General features: G+C 44.9%; 1 protein-coding gene across 2 annotated transcripts in view; it reads right to left on the bottom strand.

The window, feature by feature from the left end:
* Positions 1 to 16,070, bottom strand: part of PDGFA (platelet derived growth factor subunit A) — a gene marked incomplete at its 5' end in the record, with an annotated part of 71,578 nt that overhangs the window by 11,268 nt on the left and 44,240 nt on the right.

Here is a 16,070-nt window from a genome sequence, read left to right as displayed (position 1 = left end):
TTTTCGAGAAGAATTTCACCTACTCCCTTGGCAGGAGGGAAGCCGGAGTCTATTGCTCTCACGCAGGCAGGGGCTCCTCCTCTAGCTATTAGAGCTCGAGAGCCCTTCCCCTCTGGCTTGTTCCCCTTCCTTTGCCAACAAAAGCCCTGCTGGTATGCAAACCCGCTTTGATCATTTCTGCCAGCCCGTATTACAAAGCAACAAATGTCTCCAAAAAAACCGTTTCGGTTTGAAAGATCTCTGTGTCTCGGGCAGCTATCATTATTATTATTATTATTACATTGTCATCATCGACTGAAGCTACTACCACAATTATTAATATTTAACACTGATAAAGCACCTGATTTAGTTATTTTTTTAAAGCACTGTGGTATTAAAAGAAAAGACAGCCCGCAGGATCACTAAACAGATGCAATGGAAAAGGAATGGGGGTGGGGAGAGAAGACAGCCAACACTAGCACACCTGCTCCTTCATGGCCAAGTTGGCCTCCCCTTTCTCATGATATTTTGCTCTGGGGTGCAGTCTTGGCACCCTGACTGATGGCAGAGGCCAGTGTGTGTCTCCCTGCAGTCCTGCAACCCTCTGATAACTGGCAGAGAGGGCGGTTAATTTAAAAAAAACGTTGCCTCTACGCCTCTGGATTCAAATTCTCTCCACTTAGCACTGGACTATCTAATCCTAGGCTTGCTGTGACATCAGAGCAGGCAAACCAATGGCACAAAGTGGCATTGCTTTTGCCTGCAAAGCCTCGCTGTGGCCTCAAGAGTATCCAGCAGCACCCAAAGAAGTGGGGCGAAGAGAAACCAGCAAAGAACATTTTACGAAAGGACGAAAATACAGCCTGCCATGTTAACAGGGCTTCCCCACAAGAGCTGGGAGAAAAGAAGAGGAAGAGGAAGAGGAAGAGGAAGAGGAAGAGGAAGAGGAAGAGGAAGAGGAAGAAGAAGAAGAAGAAGAAGAAGAAGAAGAAGAAGAAGAAGAGTAGTAGTTTGGATTTGATATCTTGCTTTATCACTACCCAAAGGAGTCTCAAAGCGGCTAACGTTCTCCTTTCCCTTCCTCTCCCACAACAAACACTCTGTGAGGTGAGCGGGGCTGAGAGACTTCAGAGAAGTGTGACTAGCCCAAGGTCACCCAGCAGCTGCATGTGGAGGAGCGGAGACGTGAACCCGGTTCCCCAGATTACGAGTCTACCACTCTTAACCACTACACCACACTGGAAGGACCTTAAAGGCCATCTCGCCCACAAACCTGTAAGCCAGCAGCTGCCCACAGATCAACCAATCTGGCATATCCAAAGCAGAGGCAGAAATGATCAGATTACTCAAGGAAACAAGCTATGCGGCACACATCTGAGGAAAATATAAAAACAACAAAACCATCGTAAACCGTGTGATCCTCAAACATATCATTCAGTCAGTCAGCATCCAGAAAGTCCCTTCCCAACTGAGCTTGGAGAAGGGATGTGCATTGAGAGTGGAAGGCAAGAAAGTCCCAGGGTGAGTTATGAGCCTATCAAGCTAATTCCTGGCGTCATCTGTGGACTACAAGGCACCAAAAAGAAGAACAAGAGTCCTGCTGGATCAGACCAAAACTTTATCTAGTCCAACATCCTGTTTCCCACAGTGGATAATCGGATACCTCTGGGAAGCCCAAGGGCAGAACTCCTCTGCTGTTTTTCCCCAGCGACTGCTACTCAAGAGGCACGCTGCTGCCATCCATCGTAGCCATCAAGATTTGTAATCAGACAGTCACAAGACAATTCGTAGGTCGTTCAGGCACTCTCATGTTTGCCCCAAGGACTGAGGGCAACGTCAACCCAAATCAAGTCCTTTGGCTGTCAAGAGACTTCGGTTACATGGATTAACTGTGCAACCTTACAATCGGTGGTTTTTTTGAAGTCCATTTGTTCCATATTTTAAAGCGAACCACAGGTAAATAAGCAGGTTGCGGAAGTGATTTATGCTCTGAATATTCAGAATGTTATGTTTATATTTTGGTGCACTGACACGGCAGAAAACTCTTCCAAGGAACAGAAAACAGGACCGTCTTTTAAGGAGGGGGTTGTCAGAGCACCCGGAAGAGCAAGGGTCTGACGAAGTGTGCAGCTGCACGCATGCTCAACAGCTGGAACATGTTATTCATCCAAGCTGAGAAGCACATGGCTACCAGAAATCCTTTGGTGCTCTGGGGGTGGTTGGGATTAAACCTGGGGTAAAGGGTGGTTAACCTGTGGCTCTGCAGGTGTTCCTGGACTACGACTGCCCTCATCCCCAACCATTGGTAATGTTGGCTGAGTCTAACTGGTGTTGAAGCCCAACAGCATCTGGAAAGCCATAAATCCCATATCCCTGTTCTACATGCAAGGCATGAGCCCTTCAGAGCCCTTCTACTTCCTGTACCAAAGCATGATATTTCCACTAATCCAAAATCTCTATGGGATGCCGCGGCAAGACTCCTTACGGGGGTCCTCACTGCGAGATCACATACATCCAGTGCTCTACCAGCTGCACTGGCTCCCGGTGGAGTACAGGGTCAGGTTTAAGGTGCTGGTTTTGAGCTTCAAAGCCTTATGCAGCTTAGGACCCTTGTACCTACGGGGCCGCCTCTCCCGGTATGCCCCGCAGAGGACATTAAGGTCCACGAATAATAACATACTGGAGATCCCGAGTCACAGGGTGGTTAGACTGGCCTCGACCAGGACCAGGGCCTTCTCAGTACTAGCCCCGACCTGGTGGAACGCTCTCTCTCAGGAGACTAGGGCCCAGCGGGAGTTGTCATCTTTTCGTAGGGCCTGCAAGACAGAGCTGTTCCACTTGGCCTTTGGACTGACTTAGTCTGACCCCGGTGTTACCCCCCCCCCCCTTTAAGGCTTTATCCTACAGATATTTAAATGAGGTTGCACTTGTAGATTCCTAATTTTAAAATTGAATTTTTACATTGTATTTAATCTGCATTTTAATTGAATTGTTTCTTTTATGCTTGCTTTGATATTCTTGTTGTTAGCCGCCCTGAGCCCGGTCTTGACTGGGAAGGGCGGGGTATAAATAAAATTATTATTATTATTATTATTATTATTATTATTATTATTATTATTATAGTACCCAAAATACTTTTTTTCATTAGTACGTAAGAGTTACCATGTCAAGGCATCTGAAGGACAGGGAGGAAAGCTCCCTAAACTTATTTCTTAGAGGTTCAAGCAAGTTATCGCAGATGCTTTGGGAGGTGAAGGAGATATTCACCGAACTTTCTAGGGTTACCGTAGCACTGGCCACCGTTTTTTGGTCGGCAGACGTCATGTCTGAAACGTTCGCATTTGCAACATTTTCCAAGGCTTACAGTTTCTCACCAAGATAGATCTACAGCAGGCTACGACTCGTAAGAATGCTTTGCTCGAAAGGTCACCCATGGGTTGAAGCAATACGCTCCGAGCCTCCTCTAGCATGGTCTAAATTCTAACCAAGTGCGAAGTTTGAAGGAAAACGGTATGGCAAATCTGAGTCACCCGGCATCAAAAGGATGACTAAGCCGGCCGCATTCACAACAACAAAACACAGATTAAGACCCTTTGTAATCAAAGATACAGACAAGAACGCCAGCAATAATGGAACAACTTTCATATTGGCTGCACTTATTTCAGACTTCGGAATGAATCAGCAATGGGGAAAATTACATGTGTCAGAAATAAACTGTAATCAAAAAATATATATATATATTTCCAAGAGCGCACATACTCCTTAAGATAAGCATACTATACACGTATGATAACCAAGTGTTTGGGGATTCCGTAATTATAGTACTAAGTCAATTAGCAGGTACAGTCAACTCTATAAATGTCTGACCCAAGTAATGTCTCAACACAAATGTAACTGATCTGTAGAAAACGCAACCTGAAAAAGGAGACAATGCATGTGCTTTTGTAAACTAAGAAAACCTTCAATAAAAATTACTTTAAAAGCAAACAAAAAAGGGGCACAGGAACACAGTTGTCTTGCATGCAGTCAGTCCATTCTTCCACCTAGTTCAGTACTGTCTACACTGGCTGGCAGCAGCTTTCCAGGATTTCATGCAAGGAATCTCTCCCAGCCCCACCTGGAGATAACAGGGGTTGAACCCGGGGACCTTCTGCATGCAAAGCAGATGCTCTGACACTGAGCGACACACACATGCCCGGCTTTCAGGTATTCCACTCAAGGTGGCAGCCTAAGATGTTCCTTAGCTGCAAGCCACAAGGTGGGCAGCCTGCACTGATTGCAATAGATGTTAGAAAGTCAGATATATAAGCTAGGGGGCCTAATGGCTCCTTCAACCGGCGTTACAGTTGCCAAAACGGAACATCCAGTAGCCATTTGGGGGCCAAGCAGCTTAAAAATTGTATTTTTCAATACGAATTTTCGGTTTCTGAAATTTGTTCTGGTTGCACAGATTTTTAAAAAATCGTGGATACAATTCTACAGGGTTCGCTGCTAATGCGTAAAAAGATCTACGGATCCCCAGGCATGCACCTCCAGATGGTGGAGACGTCAGACGCCATCCTGGCGCCCGGGCATCTTCCCTTGGTTACAAGTGACCAATAAAGTTAAAGGGAACCCTGACCATTAGGTCCAGTTGTGACCGACTCTAGGGTTGCGGCGTTCATCTCGCGTTATTGGCCGAGGGAGCCGGCGTACAGCTTCCAGGTCATATGGCCAGCATGACAAATCTGCTTCTGGCGAACCAGAGCAGCACATGGAAACGCTGTTTACCTTCCCGGAGTGGTACCTATTTATCTACTTGCACTTTGACATGCTTTCGAACTGCTAGGTGGGCAGGAGCTGGGACCGAGCAACGGTCGCTCACCCCGTCACGGGGATTCGAACCACCAACCTTCTAATTGGCAAGCCCTAGGCTCTGTGGTTTAACCCACAGCGCCACCCGTATCCCTACAAATGACCAAATTTGCACCTGGCAAATTTCAAATGCTGTTGATCCCCTATTATTATTTTCTGCACAAAGACTTTTCTATTTTTATCTCTAGACATATTTTTTTTTTAACATTTCAAATCCGTCAAAAAGAATCCATGTTGTATATTGGCAGATCTTGTTTAATAATGCAAAAATTAATTGAGGGGAGAACTTTCTGCATAAACTTTTCACTAGTCATTGAAAAGAAAAAAAGATTCTTGAAGAGCTCCCACATGATGGAATGCCTTTTGGAAAGGGAGTCATGTTTCTCAAAGGACGTTTATTTGCCGCAGCTCTCAAGTGGATTAGCAACAGTGCGATGGAATGACGGCCGATGGAAGTGGTCCATATCCCCAAAGGGCCGCAAGGGTCAGGCTAGAGCGCTGGGATACAGGTCTGGCATTCTGCTGGGGTTTAAATAGACAACACAAAAGCCAGCAGGACAGAAAAGTGACAGCTGAGAGACCAAGAATGTTTGCACAAAGTGGCTCAAGAAGCGATAGCTGGATTATGCTTCGGGGGAAAGGAATTAATGGATGAGGCTTTTTTGGAAGGCAAAGTGGATTTACAACATTCATCCATCCTACTGGAAACGCGGAACAGAAGACAGCATCTTCTTAACTACATGACAAGGGAGAAAGGCTGTCCGGGTGGACAGAGAAGATATGTGGAGATCAAATTACGAAAGGGCAATTTGGTAAATGGAAGGCATTCATTAGTTTAGTCACCAGCAGCCTGTTGCCAAGATGGGTTTAATGCTACTGCACTTCACACAACAGCTACACCATGCCCTTAATTCAGTAGAAGTTAACATTTAAAGCAGGCATCCCCAAACTGCGGCCCTCCAGATGTTTTGGCCTACAACTCCCATGATCCCTAGCTAACAGGACCAGTGGTCGGGGAAGATGGGAATTGTAGCCCAAAACATCTGGAGGGCCGAAGTTTGGGGTTGCCCGATTTAAAGGCTACTGGACTCCATACGAATAAGGGGGGAAAGGGGAAGATTGCTGGAATGTATGAGTAAAGGTGCAAATTGTAAGTACATGTTTTAGATGTTTCAGTTTGGCGATTCCTTGGTGTGGCATAAGTCCAGGAAGCAAACTGAATGTTCCTCTGAATGAATCTCTCTTTTTTTGTTCAGAGACATGCTCAAACTTACTTATTGTAAGTTTAGGTTAAGTCTGCTGCAACTGGATTTCTTATGGAACGTGTCAATCCTGACTGTATTGGATTTGTGACCATTATGCTTATTTGCCTTCAGTAGCAATAAAGCTCTGCAGGATGAAATACAATTGCCTCTGGTCTATTTTTTTTTGGGGGGGGATCCTGCAACGTGTTTAAGCTTTTACTCTGCTAACTCTACACTGGAGTTCTGCACTGGATCAATATTGAGTAGAATTCCGTGACATTAGAATCATTCTGAAATATGGGAAGTCAAGGTGGGAATCAATGTGACTGACTTTTTAGGATTAGGCTATACTGTTTTGTTTCAAATATTATTTTTTTTAAAAAAAATGCAACGACGAGTACAACGGCGCGAAGCCAGATTAACACTCCAGAAAAGGTAACACTCCAGAACAGGCAATCACCCAGGCAGACTATATAAGGAACCAGGAAATCAATATAGATTTGGCTAAAGCTAATTGCGCTTCCTGACGTGGCATGATGAACCTTAAGAATAGTTGATTTAAAAAGAAATGTCTAATTATTACCACTCACTCTATCGACTGTGCTGTGAGAGCATCAGGCTGCCTCAGTGGGAGAGACAGAAAGCAGGGCTCATTTCGCCAGCTTTGCTGGAAACCCAGCTCCAACAGGCCCCGTCTGCCCCTGAAAGTGTGCCAGCTGGTCTTTATAGAAACAACTGTTTGATTTTCCTCTTCCCTCCCCGTCCCTCTTTCCTTGCGTGCCATGCTTTCCCTTTTCTTCTTCTGAAGACTGTAAGCCTGTAGGCAGCGGGTGTGTCTTGTGAAAAGCGGGGTACAGGCGCTCTTTAAAAAAAACAACTTTGTTGATGCTAACATTGAGAAAGGACTGGAACAAAGCAAGGTATGGAATGGACAGCTGCGATTTTTGACTGCTACACAGAAAAGGCCAATCAGAACATCACCATCAGTGGAACGCTGTGACATCAACATGGGGCCACCATGACACCAATAATAATAATAATAATAATAATAATAATAATAATAATAATGGCGATGGTGATGATGCAACGTTCACAAATGGGGTATTAAGTAAGGAATGTAAATAATAATAATTTAAAAAAATATTGTTATTGTTATTGCTTATACCCCCACCCATCTGGCTGGGTTTCCCCAGCCACTCTGGGCGGCTTCCAACAGAAAAATAAAGCTGCCTTCAGATGTCTTCTAAAAATCTGGTAGCTGTTTTTCTCTTTGACATCTGATGGGAGGGCGTTCCACAGAGCGGGCACCACCACCGAGAAGGCCCTCCGCCTGGTTCCCTGCAACTTGGCTTCTCGCAAAGAGGGAACCGCCAGAAGGCCCTCGGCACTGGACCTCAGTGTCCGGGCAGAACGATGGGGGTGGAGACGCTCCTTCAGGTATACTGGACCAAGGCCATTTAGGGCTTTAAAGGTCAGCACCAACACTTTGAACTGTGCTCCACTAGCTCCAGCTGCATGGCCTGGCCCATTCACCATGCATGTACCATCTGAGATGAACATTATGGTACTGAAGCAACACAATCCAGCTTTCTAGGGCAGTTGATCCTGCTCATTTGCCAGCATTCTAGGGAGGAGAGGCTAGCTTTATGGCACCGCGTCCGTCCGTGGCTCAAGACAGGCAGTGCACTTGCTCTCGTCAGTCTCTTGGCCTTTGCTGTCCTTGCATCCTACACAGTGACCTCTCCACTAACTGGGTAAACTTGCAGTCAGAGGGGGCTTATTAAGGAAGGCGCGATGATCTCACCATCTTGTCAATAAAGCACGGGTGAGAAATGGAGGTCTTTTCCAGTGTCAGCCCCAAAAGGGGGCCCTGACATCATCGAAACAGAACAAGGGAGCCTCTCAACTCCCTTCTGGGAATAAGCAAAACAGATCCCATCCTCCAGCCCTCGCCACCTTCCATGTGACCCCAAAAGAGGATCTTCTGGATTATGATACACTCAAGCCATTCATCTCCGCGACATGGGAATTCCCAAGAGCTTGAGAAACAATTAATTATATCAAAGAGAGAAAAAGGGAGTACATCTGACGCAGGAGGAAATAAATATGGATTTTCTCGTTTGGAGACTATTAGTGGTGGGGGGGGGGGTCAGGCAGCCCCTCTCTACAAAGAACACACTGCTACGAAGTGACTCCTCGTTTTTAATTAACGTTTTGATGGGGGAGGATTTTCTCAAGACCTCTGGAGCACAACATTTAAAAAAACAGTGGGCATGGGTCACAACGTGATGTCACTTGTTAATCTAAGCGGCTAACACCAGCAGATAAGAATTATCCAGCTTCTCAAGAGCAGCGATGACCCCACTCCAAAGAGAACCGTACAAACAAAAGGGGGCTTTAAGATTTTACAGGCAACTCGCCATGCGCGTGTGTTCCAAGTCATGGGCGACCACGCACATGCGCATTGCCACAAAATAAATCAAACCCCCGAAGTGGCCCGTAAACAGTATGAAAACAGATTCAAGCAACCCCATGAGCCTTTTCCATTGCAATCCCACCAACCTTTGAGGCCTGTGGAGAGTTGGAGTTTGGAGGGAGTCTGGTAAGTGCTGGTGGTTTTTGAAAGGGTTTTTCCAAGGAGCGTTTCCAGAGTTGGACCTTTCCAGACACGGGGACATGGGGTTTCCAGACACTCCTTCAGCTACAGAGGGCTGAAGCCATTTAGGGTTTTAAAGGACAGCACCAACACTTTGAATTGTGCCAAGAGCTGTATGAGCTTATAGCTGCAATAAATTTGATCTGATCTGCCAAGAGCCAATGTAGACCTTTTAGGACCAGCTTTTTGCATGTTCCCCTGCCCTTTTTCTACTGTTGGGGAAACTCATGTTGTGCCCATCAAGTTGTGCATTGATGCTCACCCATGCGTCATGTAACAAATGCTCACCTATGACTAACTGGGAAGATGCTTCGAAGCAAAGCTGCTATTGCTTCCCAGAACCACATGATTTCCCAGGGCCCAGGAAATTATTGGCTATAGCACTCGAGTGATCTGGTTCCAAGTGCCTGCGTTTCCGTTCTCAAGCCCAGGGGTCACCAACCTTTATGGCCCAATGGGCACATTTCAATTTTTGAGAGTGTGTTGGAGGTGCCAGTCTAAAAATAAGCTGCAAAAAACAGATGGGTGTGGCAGAACACAAACCTTACCATGGGAAATCAGGTTTGCCCTGCTGGTCCTGATTGTGGAGACCACACTTTATTGATTACACTTACACACACACACACACACACACACACACACCAGGGCCGGATTTAGGTTTGATGAGGCCCTAAGCTACTGAAGGTAATGGGGCCCTTTATATGTCCAGCTGTCCTATGCCAACAACAAATTGTCGCAGTTTTTTTGTGTTGAATATATGCTATATGGTAATTTATGGACCTAATTACACCATAGGAGCCTACACAACACAGAATACTGTTGCTGTTTGTAGGTTTTATTTTATTTGTTTTTATCTTATATTTTGGAAATGTACCTGGGTTTTTTTCCTTTTAATTTTTGGGGGCCCCCAAGAGAGTGGGGCCCTTAGCTACAGCTTGTTTAGCTTGTACAGTACGTAAATTCGGCACTGACACCTACACACACACACACACACAGAGAGAGAGAGAGAGAGAGAGAAAGTTGCTGTCTAATAGCAACAGGGAGCATTCCTCAGTACAGTGGTACCTTGGTTTAAGTACACAATTGGTTCCGGAAGTCTGTACTTAACCTGAAGCATACTTAACCTGAAACGAACTTTCCATTGAAAGTAATGGAAAGTGGATTAATCCGTTCCAGATGGGCCCACGGAGTACTCAACCTGAAGCGTACTTAACCCAAAGTATGAGTGTAATAGGTTCTGGAAGTCTGTACTTAACCTGAAGCATACTTAACCTGCAGTGAACTTTCCCATTGAAAGTAATGGAAAGTGGATTAATCCGTTCCAGATGGGTCCGCGGAGTACTTAAACTGAAAATACTCAAACCGAGGCATACTTAAAACGAGGTAGGACTGTACCTGGAAAAATATACAAGGTGGCTGCAACACACTCTCCTTTCACAGAAATTGCTTTGAAGGCACCACCACAATTCACCCCATAACTTTCTTTCTAGGACAGCTAGAGGCTTACTTTTTAAGAAGAAAGAAAGAAAGAAAGAAAGAAAGAAAGAAAGAAAGAAAGAAAGAAAGAAAGAAAGAAAGAAAGAAAGAAAGAAAGAAAGAACGCTCAGAGTCCAGGGCATCAGTGAAGCTCTCCCAAGCATCATGGCGCCCGCTGACTCCTAGCTGGCGACCCCTGCTCTAAGCACACCGCAACTTCAGCCTCCGGCCTCCGCCACCCCGAGCAACTGCCCCCAAATGCCTCAAGGAGGCCCAAGTTAAATGATGCTCAGAGCTAACCAGCCAACTCTGGCAAGTCAAAACTGCTTACAGGCTTATCTGAAGTGCAGTTACCTTTGAGGACCCCAATCATCTCTCTCCATCAAAAGGAGCAACGCAATCTCCATCCACTCTAAATACTGCAGCAGCAGGCAGCTAAACAGCTGTGTTTGTTCTTGAGGCTGCAGGTTAATTAGATTGTCTCCGGTCCTCCTTTGCTTTTAAAATTAATGTTTGCCAAGCGTATTGAGGAGCTATATATATGTGTGTGTATTTAAGGACTCACTTGAAAATAGAATTGGTTCCGGGAAGCCTGATGAAGCTTGTGTGTGGCAACAACATCTGAATATCAAAACTGTACTGCGCCCTATCCCAAAGTGGATTGTTTTCAATTTAAGGTGAACACAAGTGGGTGAGAATTGCAGAATTGGAGTTGGATCAGTGGGGTGCTGTGATGCCTTAGTTGCAAAGTAGCATTGGTTTCTCCCAGACACACCTGCCCAGGTATTTCGGATCTTCTCCAGAAACCCTTCTATAGGTTCTTCCACTTACTTAACTGCCAATGTTGCTTATCAACACAAGTTACAGGGCAGGGCAGGATAGGGTCTCCTGAGTACAACACCCTCCCCGGCCTATGGAATTTCGTCCTGCAGGAGATGTATATGGCCTCTTCAGCAAAGGCAAGTAAATACATATCTTTTCACCTAGACTTTCAGAGAGAAGTGAAGATTTAAAGGTAAAGGTAAAGGGACCCCTGACCATTAGGTCCAGTCGTGACCGACTCTGGAGTTGCGGCGCTCATCTCGCGTTATTGGCCGACGGAGCCGGCGTACAGCTTCCAGGTCATGTGGCCAGCATAACTAAGCTGCTTCTAGCGAACCAGAGCAGCACACGGAAACGCCGTTTACCTTCCCGCTGTAGTGGTACCTATTTATCTACTTGCACTTTGACGTGCTTTTGAACTGCTAGGTTGGCAGGAGCAGGGACCGAGCAACGGGAGCTCACCCCGTCGCAGGGATTTGAACCACCGACCATCTGATCAGCAAGCCCTAGGCTCTGCGGTTTAACCCACAGCGCCCCCCGCGTCCCTTTTAGTGAAGATTTAGGACAGGGTTATTAAGAGAACCCCTGCAGTATTTATATGATGACTTAACAACAAATTCGGATTGTTACTTCTTAATGTTTAACTGATTGCTTGCTTCGTCCAGAATTTTAATTTGAATGTTATGGTTTTAATAGATTTACAGTGGTACCTCGCTAGACGAATGCCCTGCTAGATGAATTTTTCGCTAGACGAATGGGTTTTGCGATCGGAGGTTGCCTCACAAGATGAATTCATTTTGTGAAAAATTCATCTAGCAAATTGCTGTTTCCCATAGGAATGCATTGAAATTCAATTAATGTGTTCCTATGGGCAAATAAAAAATAAAAAAATTCAATGCATTCCTATGGGATTCGCAAGACGATTTTTTCGCAAAACAAATTGACTCACAGAAAGAATTAAATTCGTCTTGCGAGGCACCACTGTATTTGCTTTGTTTTGGTGTTGTTATCACAATTTGTATTTGGGTAGTTATTTTTTTAATGGAAATCGCCCAAAGAACTTATACAAATGTAAGAAAAGCAAGTAGAAGATAAAAGAAAGTAATCAGATGATAGCGATCTCCAGGATGTTAGGAAAGGAAGCACAAGTACATGTGGGCAGGTGAGATAGCCATATTTTATGAGTTATTAACCAGGGCAATCACAGGCATCTCCAGCTAAAAAAAAAATGATCTCGGGGAGCAAGTGCCCAGGACCATGGACAGCTGCTGCTAGCCAGAGGTTTAGATGCTCGTGTAGATGGGCCAGTGGTGTGACTCTGTACAAGGCAGTTCACACTTCCAATGAGAAAACACAGCAAACTGGTGGTCTCCTTCCTGACATAATGGCTTTCAATGTGCAGGGAACGTTATTGTGCGGAGGTGCAATTCCATCAAATGGAAATCTTGGCACCAATTTTAAATAAAGGAGTTATCAGTGCCAGCTGAAAGTCTACCTACCTATTTGCACAGCAAAAAAAGAATACAACCCAGGCAGGCAATATCTTATCAATTACTACAATAACATTTGCTCCAATGAAATCTCATCTTGATATTTTTACAGGAGCTTTTCGTGTTAAAAAACTTCCTTCCCCACTGATAAAAGTCTTTCACAGAAACTTACTATTATACAACATTTGCTTCTCTGATATATAATACAGATTTCCGCTACTTATCTATTTCGCATTATTCGCTTCTTCAGCTATACGTCTGCACAAAACATGTACATAATAGCTCCCATCAATGACCAGTTTTCCTCATTCATAAACCCAAAGACCCGAGCCTTGTTGGTGACTCAATGAGGTGCACTAAGTATACATGTGCTGATACTTAAAATGTGCAGATTAAATTAATTAAAGTTGATACAAACCTCTTCCTATTCTCTTTCATACAAAGCAACATCGGTATTCAAAATATATTTGAATGAATACTTTCTTTTCATAGCTTTTATCTATTTGACCAGGTCTTGGGAGGAGTCTCCTGAATTTGTTGTTTACGTTTTTTACTTTTCATAGAATCATAGAATTGTAGAGTTGGAAGGGATACGTCGCAGATGCATTGGCAAATGGGTGCTGCTGATTTGAACCAGCATACAGTTAACCGGGGGACCAAGCCGAACCTAATGAACAAATACCATGCATTTTCCAAAATGTCTGTTTGATAGATTGTGGCAAGCAGAAAAAATGGATTTTGCCTAATGAGTAAATGTGGAATCGAGCCATAAGGAATCTCAAATCCCAGGAGACGAGAATATATGAAACACATTTCCCTCCCACCAGCAGATCAAAAGCACTGTATTTCCACAAATAAAAGCCCAATTTAGCCTACATAATATTTAATTAAGGAAACATGACTGTACAAGGGTTTTTACATTCAAAATGTCCCCTGAGTCATTTTATCATTTTAAAATCAAGAACAAGGCTGTGGGAGTTTGTGGGAAAAGCATAATCAGGCTTGTTTGCTTGTTAATGCTGTTTAGCATTCCTACACATTTGGGGTCATAACTGACCCCAGAGGGGGGGTAAAACAAAACCAAAAATTATTTTATTTCTTAAACAAAACATCACCCCTAATTTGTGCCACTTCATTCTTTACATACTTTCCTGCAAAAGGGGGGGATTGTTTAGTGTGTTCCAGGCCACACTACCAGTGTGTGTGAGCATGGATGTTTTTAATTTCCAGGGTTTCTCTAAAAGGTAGTAACTTCGGGTAGAACAATGTCCTCAGTAAGAGCTGGGAGACCTTTGTCTGAAAACGTGGAGAACCACTAAGCCAGAAAGACAAATGGCCTGATAACTTGTCCCGTGTCTGAAGTTCAACATCAAAAAAACCAAGATCATGGCCACTGGTCCCATCACCTCCTGGCAAATAGAAGGAGATGAAATGGAGGCAGTGAGAGAGATTTTACTTTCTTGGGCTCCTTGATCACTGCAGATGGTGACAGCAGTCACGAAATTAAAAGACGCCTGCTTCTTGGGAGAAAAGCAATGACAAACCTAGACAGCATCTTAAAAAGCAGAGACATCACCTTGCCTACAAAGGTCCGTAGTGATGTATGGAAGTGAGAAGGCCATAAAGAAGGCTGATCGCCAAAGAACTGATGCTTTTGAATTATGGTGCTGGAGGACTCTTGAGAGTCCCATGGACTGCAAACCTATCCATTCTGAAGGAAATCAGCCCCGAGTGCTCACTGGAAGGACAGATCGTGAAGCTGAGGCTCCAATACTTTGGCCACCTCATGAGAAGAGAAGACTCCCTGGAAAAGACCCTGATGTTGGGAAAGATTGAGGGCACTAGGAGAAGGGGACGACAGAGGACAAGATGGTTGGACAGTGTTCTCGAAGCTACGAACATGAGTTTGACCAAACTGCGGGAGGCAGTGGAAGACAGGAGTGCCTGGCGTGCTATGGTCCATGGGGTCACGAAGAGTCGGACACGACTAAACGACTAAACAACAACAAGTCCCGTGTCTAGAAAGCTGGGTCCGAAAGGGTTTTTTGGTTTTGTTTCTCCCACCGCTTTCTCTGAAAAAAAACCCCGCCGTTGGCCATGAACTGGAACCAATGTCCATCAGACAGAAAAACCAATAGATGTTTGCTCCGATTCAGCGGTAAGCAGTGTATTTTCCTGGGGGCAAATGGCAGGACAAACACAGAATTATAGAGTTGGAAGGGACCGCGAGGGCCATCCAGATTACGGTAAGATTCTGATGCTCTACTGACTGAGCTATCCCAACTCAAATGCAGATGAGCCCTCAACATAAAGCAGCATCCTAGGTGCTAAACAGCTAAATGGGCCAGTTTGCCCTTGCTTATAACAGGAGAGAAACAAAAAACACTGCACACTGAACGTCACACTTTGTTTGTCCCCCGCCTAGGAAGCATGGGCTCGAGGGGTTACCTCCTCGTTTCCGTACTTTCTAGGCAAGTTTCTAAGTGGTTTTCCATTCGCTCCATCACTTTAGTCTGGAAATTCCACTCTTTTAACACTGAATCGGGGCAAATGTCTAGTGGAAGTGTGGGAGAGCCCTCATTTATGTGCACAACAGCTAATTCGCTTAGCTATTCTTTAAAGTGTTTACCATCAGCACTGCTTCTTGTGGTGCACTTCCAGAAGAAGAAGAAAAGTTTAACTAAAAGGCAGCTTTCCCCAACTTAGGTGTCATTCAGCCATTTTGTACCATCACTGGCGAGATGCAGACCCGCCTGGTTTATTACTGGATCCAGGGATCTGCGTTCCCAAAGACAGAAATCTGGGAGGGCAGAAATATCCAGGAGCTCCCAGGCTTTTGTGTACACTTCCCACCCTTGGCCCAGGTGAGCATTAAAGTCTCCAGTTAGAATGATAGGTAAATCATTCTCGGGCAGGGCGAAGGACAAGAGGTTCTGTCTGTGTCATGACCCTCAGGTGGAAAGCCTTCTACATATGGTTTTTCATTGTAATCTTTACGTCGACCTTCGTCAACAATTCCTGGACCGGCTCGGCATCCCCAGAAGGAGACCAGAGCGGGAAATTTTACAATTCCTTTTGCTGGGGAAGGACCAGGTCCTCACCAAGATGGTGGCTCAATATCTTAATTTGCTATTTTCTCGTCGTTGTACTCTGCAGTCGTCTGAATTATTAGAAGCCCCATTGTCGTGAAAGCGGATAGCGGATTATTCCCTTCTCTCTCTTAACACAGCGTTTGCCACAGTGACAGTTTTAATCTGTTATTATTTTGTCTGTGAGTTTGTTTGATGCCAATAAAGGTATTACTTACTTACTTACCATCACTGGCAATACCAACTGGGTGATGAGACTTGTAGTCTGAAATCAGCTGCAAGTACAGTCGTACCTTGGTTCTCGATCACCTTGATACTCGAACATTTTGGATCACGAGCACCGCAAACCCGGAAGTGTGTGTTCTGGTTTGTGAACGTTTTTTGGAAGCTGAACGTCCGACATGACTTCCGATTGAGTGCAGAAAGCTCCTGCGGTCAATCGGAAGCCATGCCTTGGTTT

This window comes from Zootoca vivipara, chromosome 14 (assembly GCF_963506605.1).
Source record: "Zootoca vivipara chromosome 14, rZooViv1.1, whole genome shotgun sequence".
In the NCBI taxonomy this organism is placed as follows: domain Eukaryota; kingdom Metazoa; phylum Chordata; class Lepidosauria; order Squamata; family Lacertidae; genus Zootoca; species Zootoca vivipara.
The sequence above is the reverse complement of the archived record's forward strand: the minus strand, read 5'-3'. Positions and strand labels throughout refer to the sequence as shown.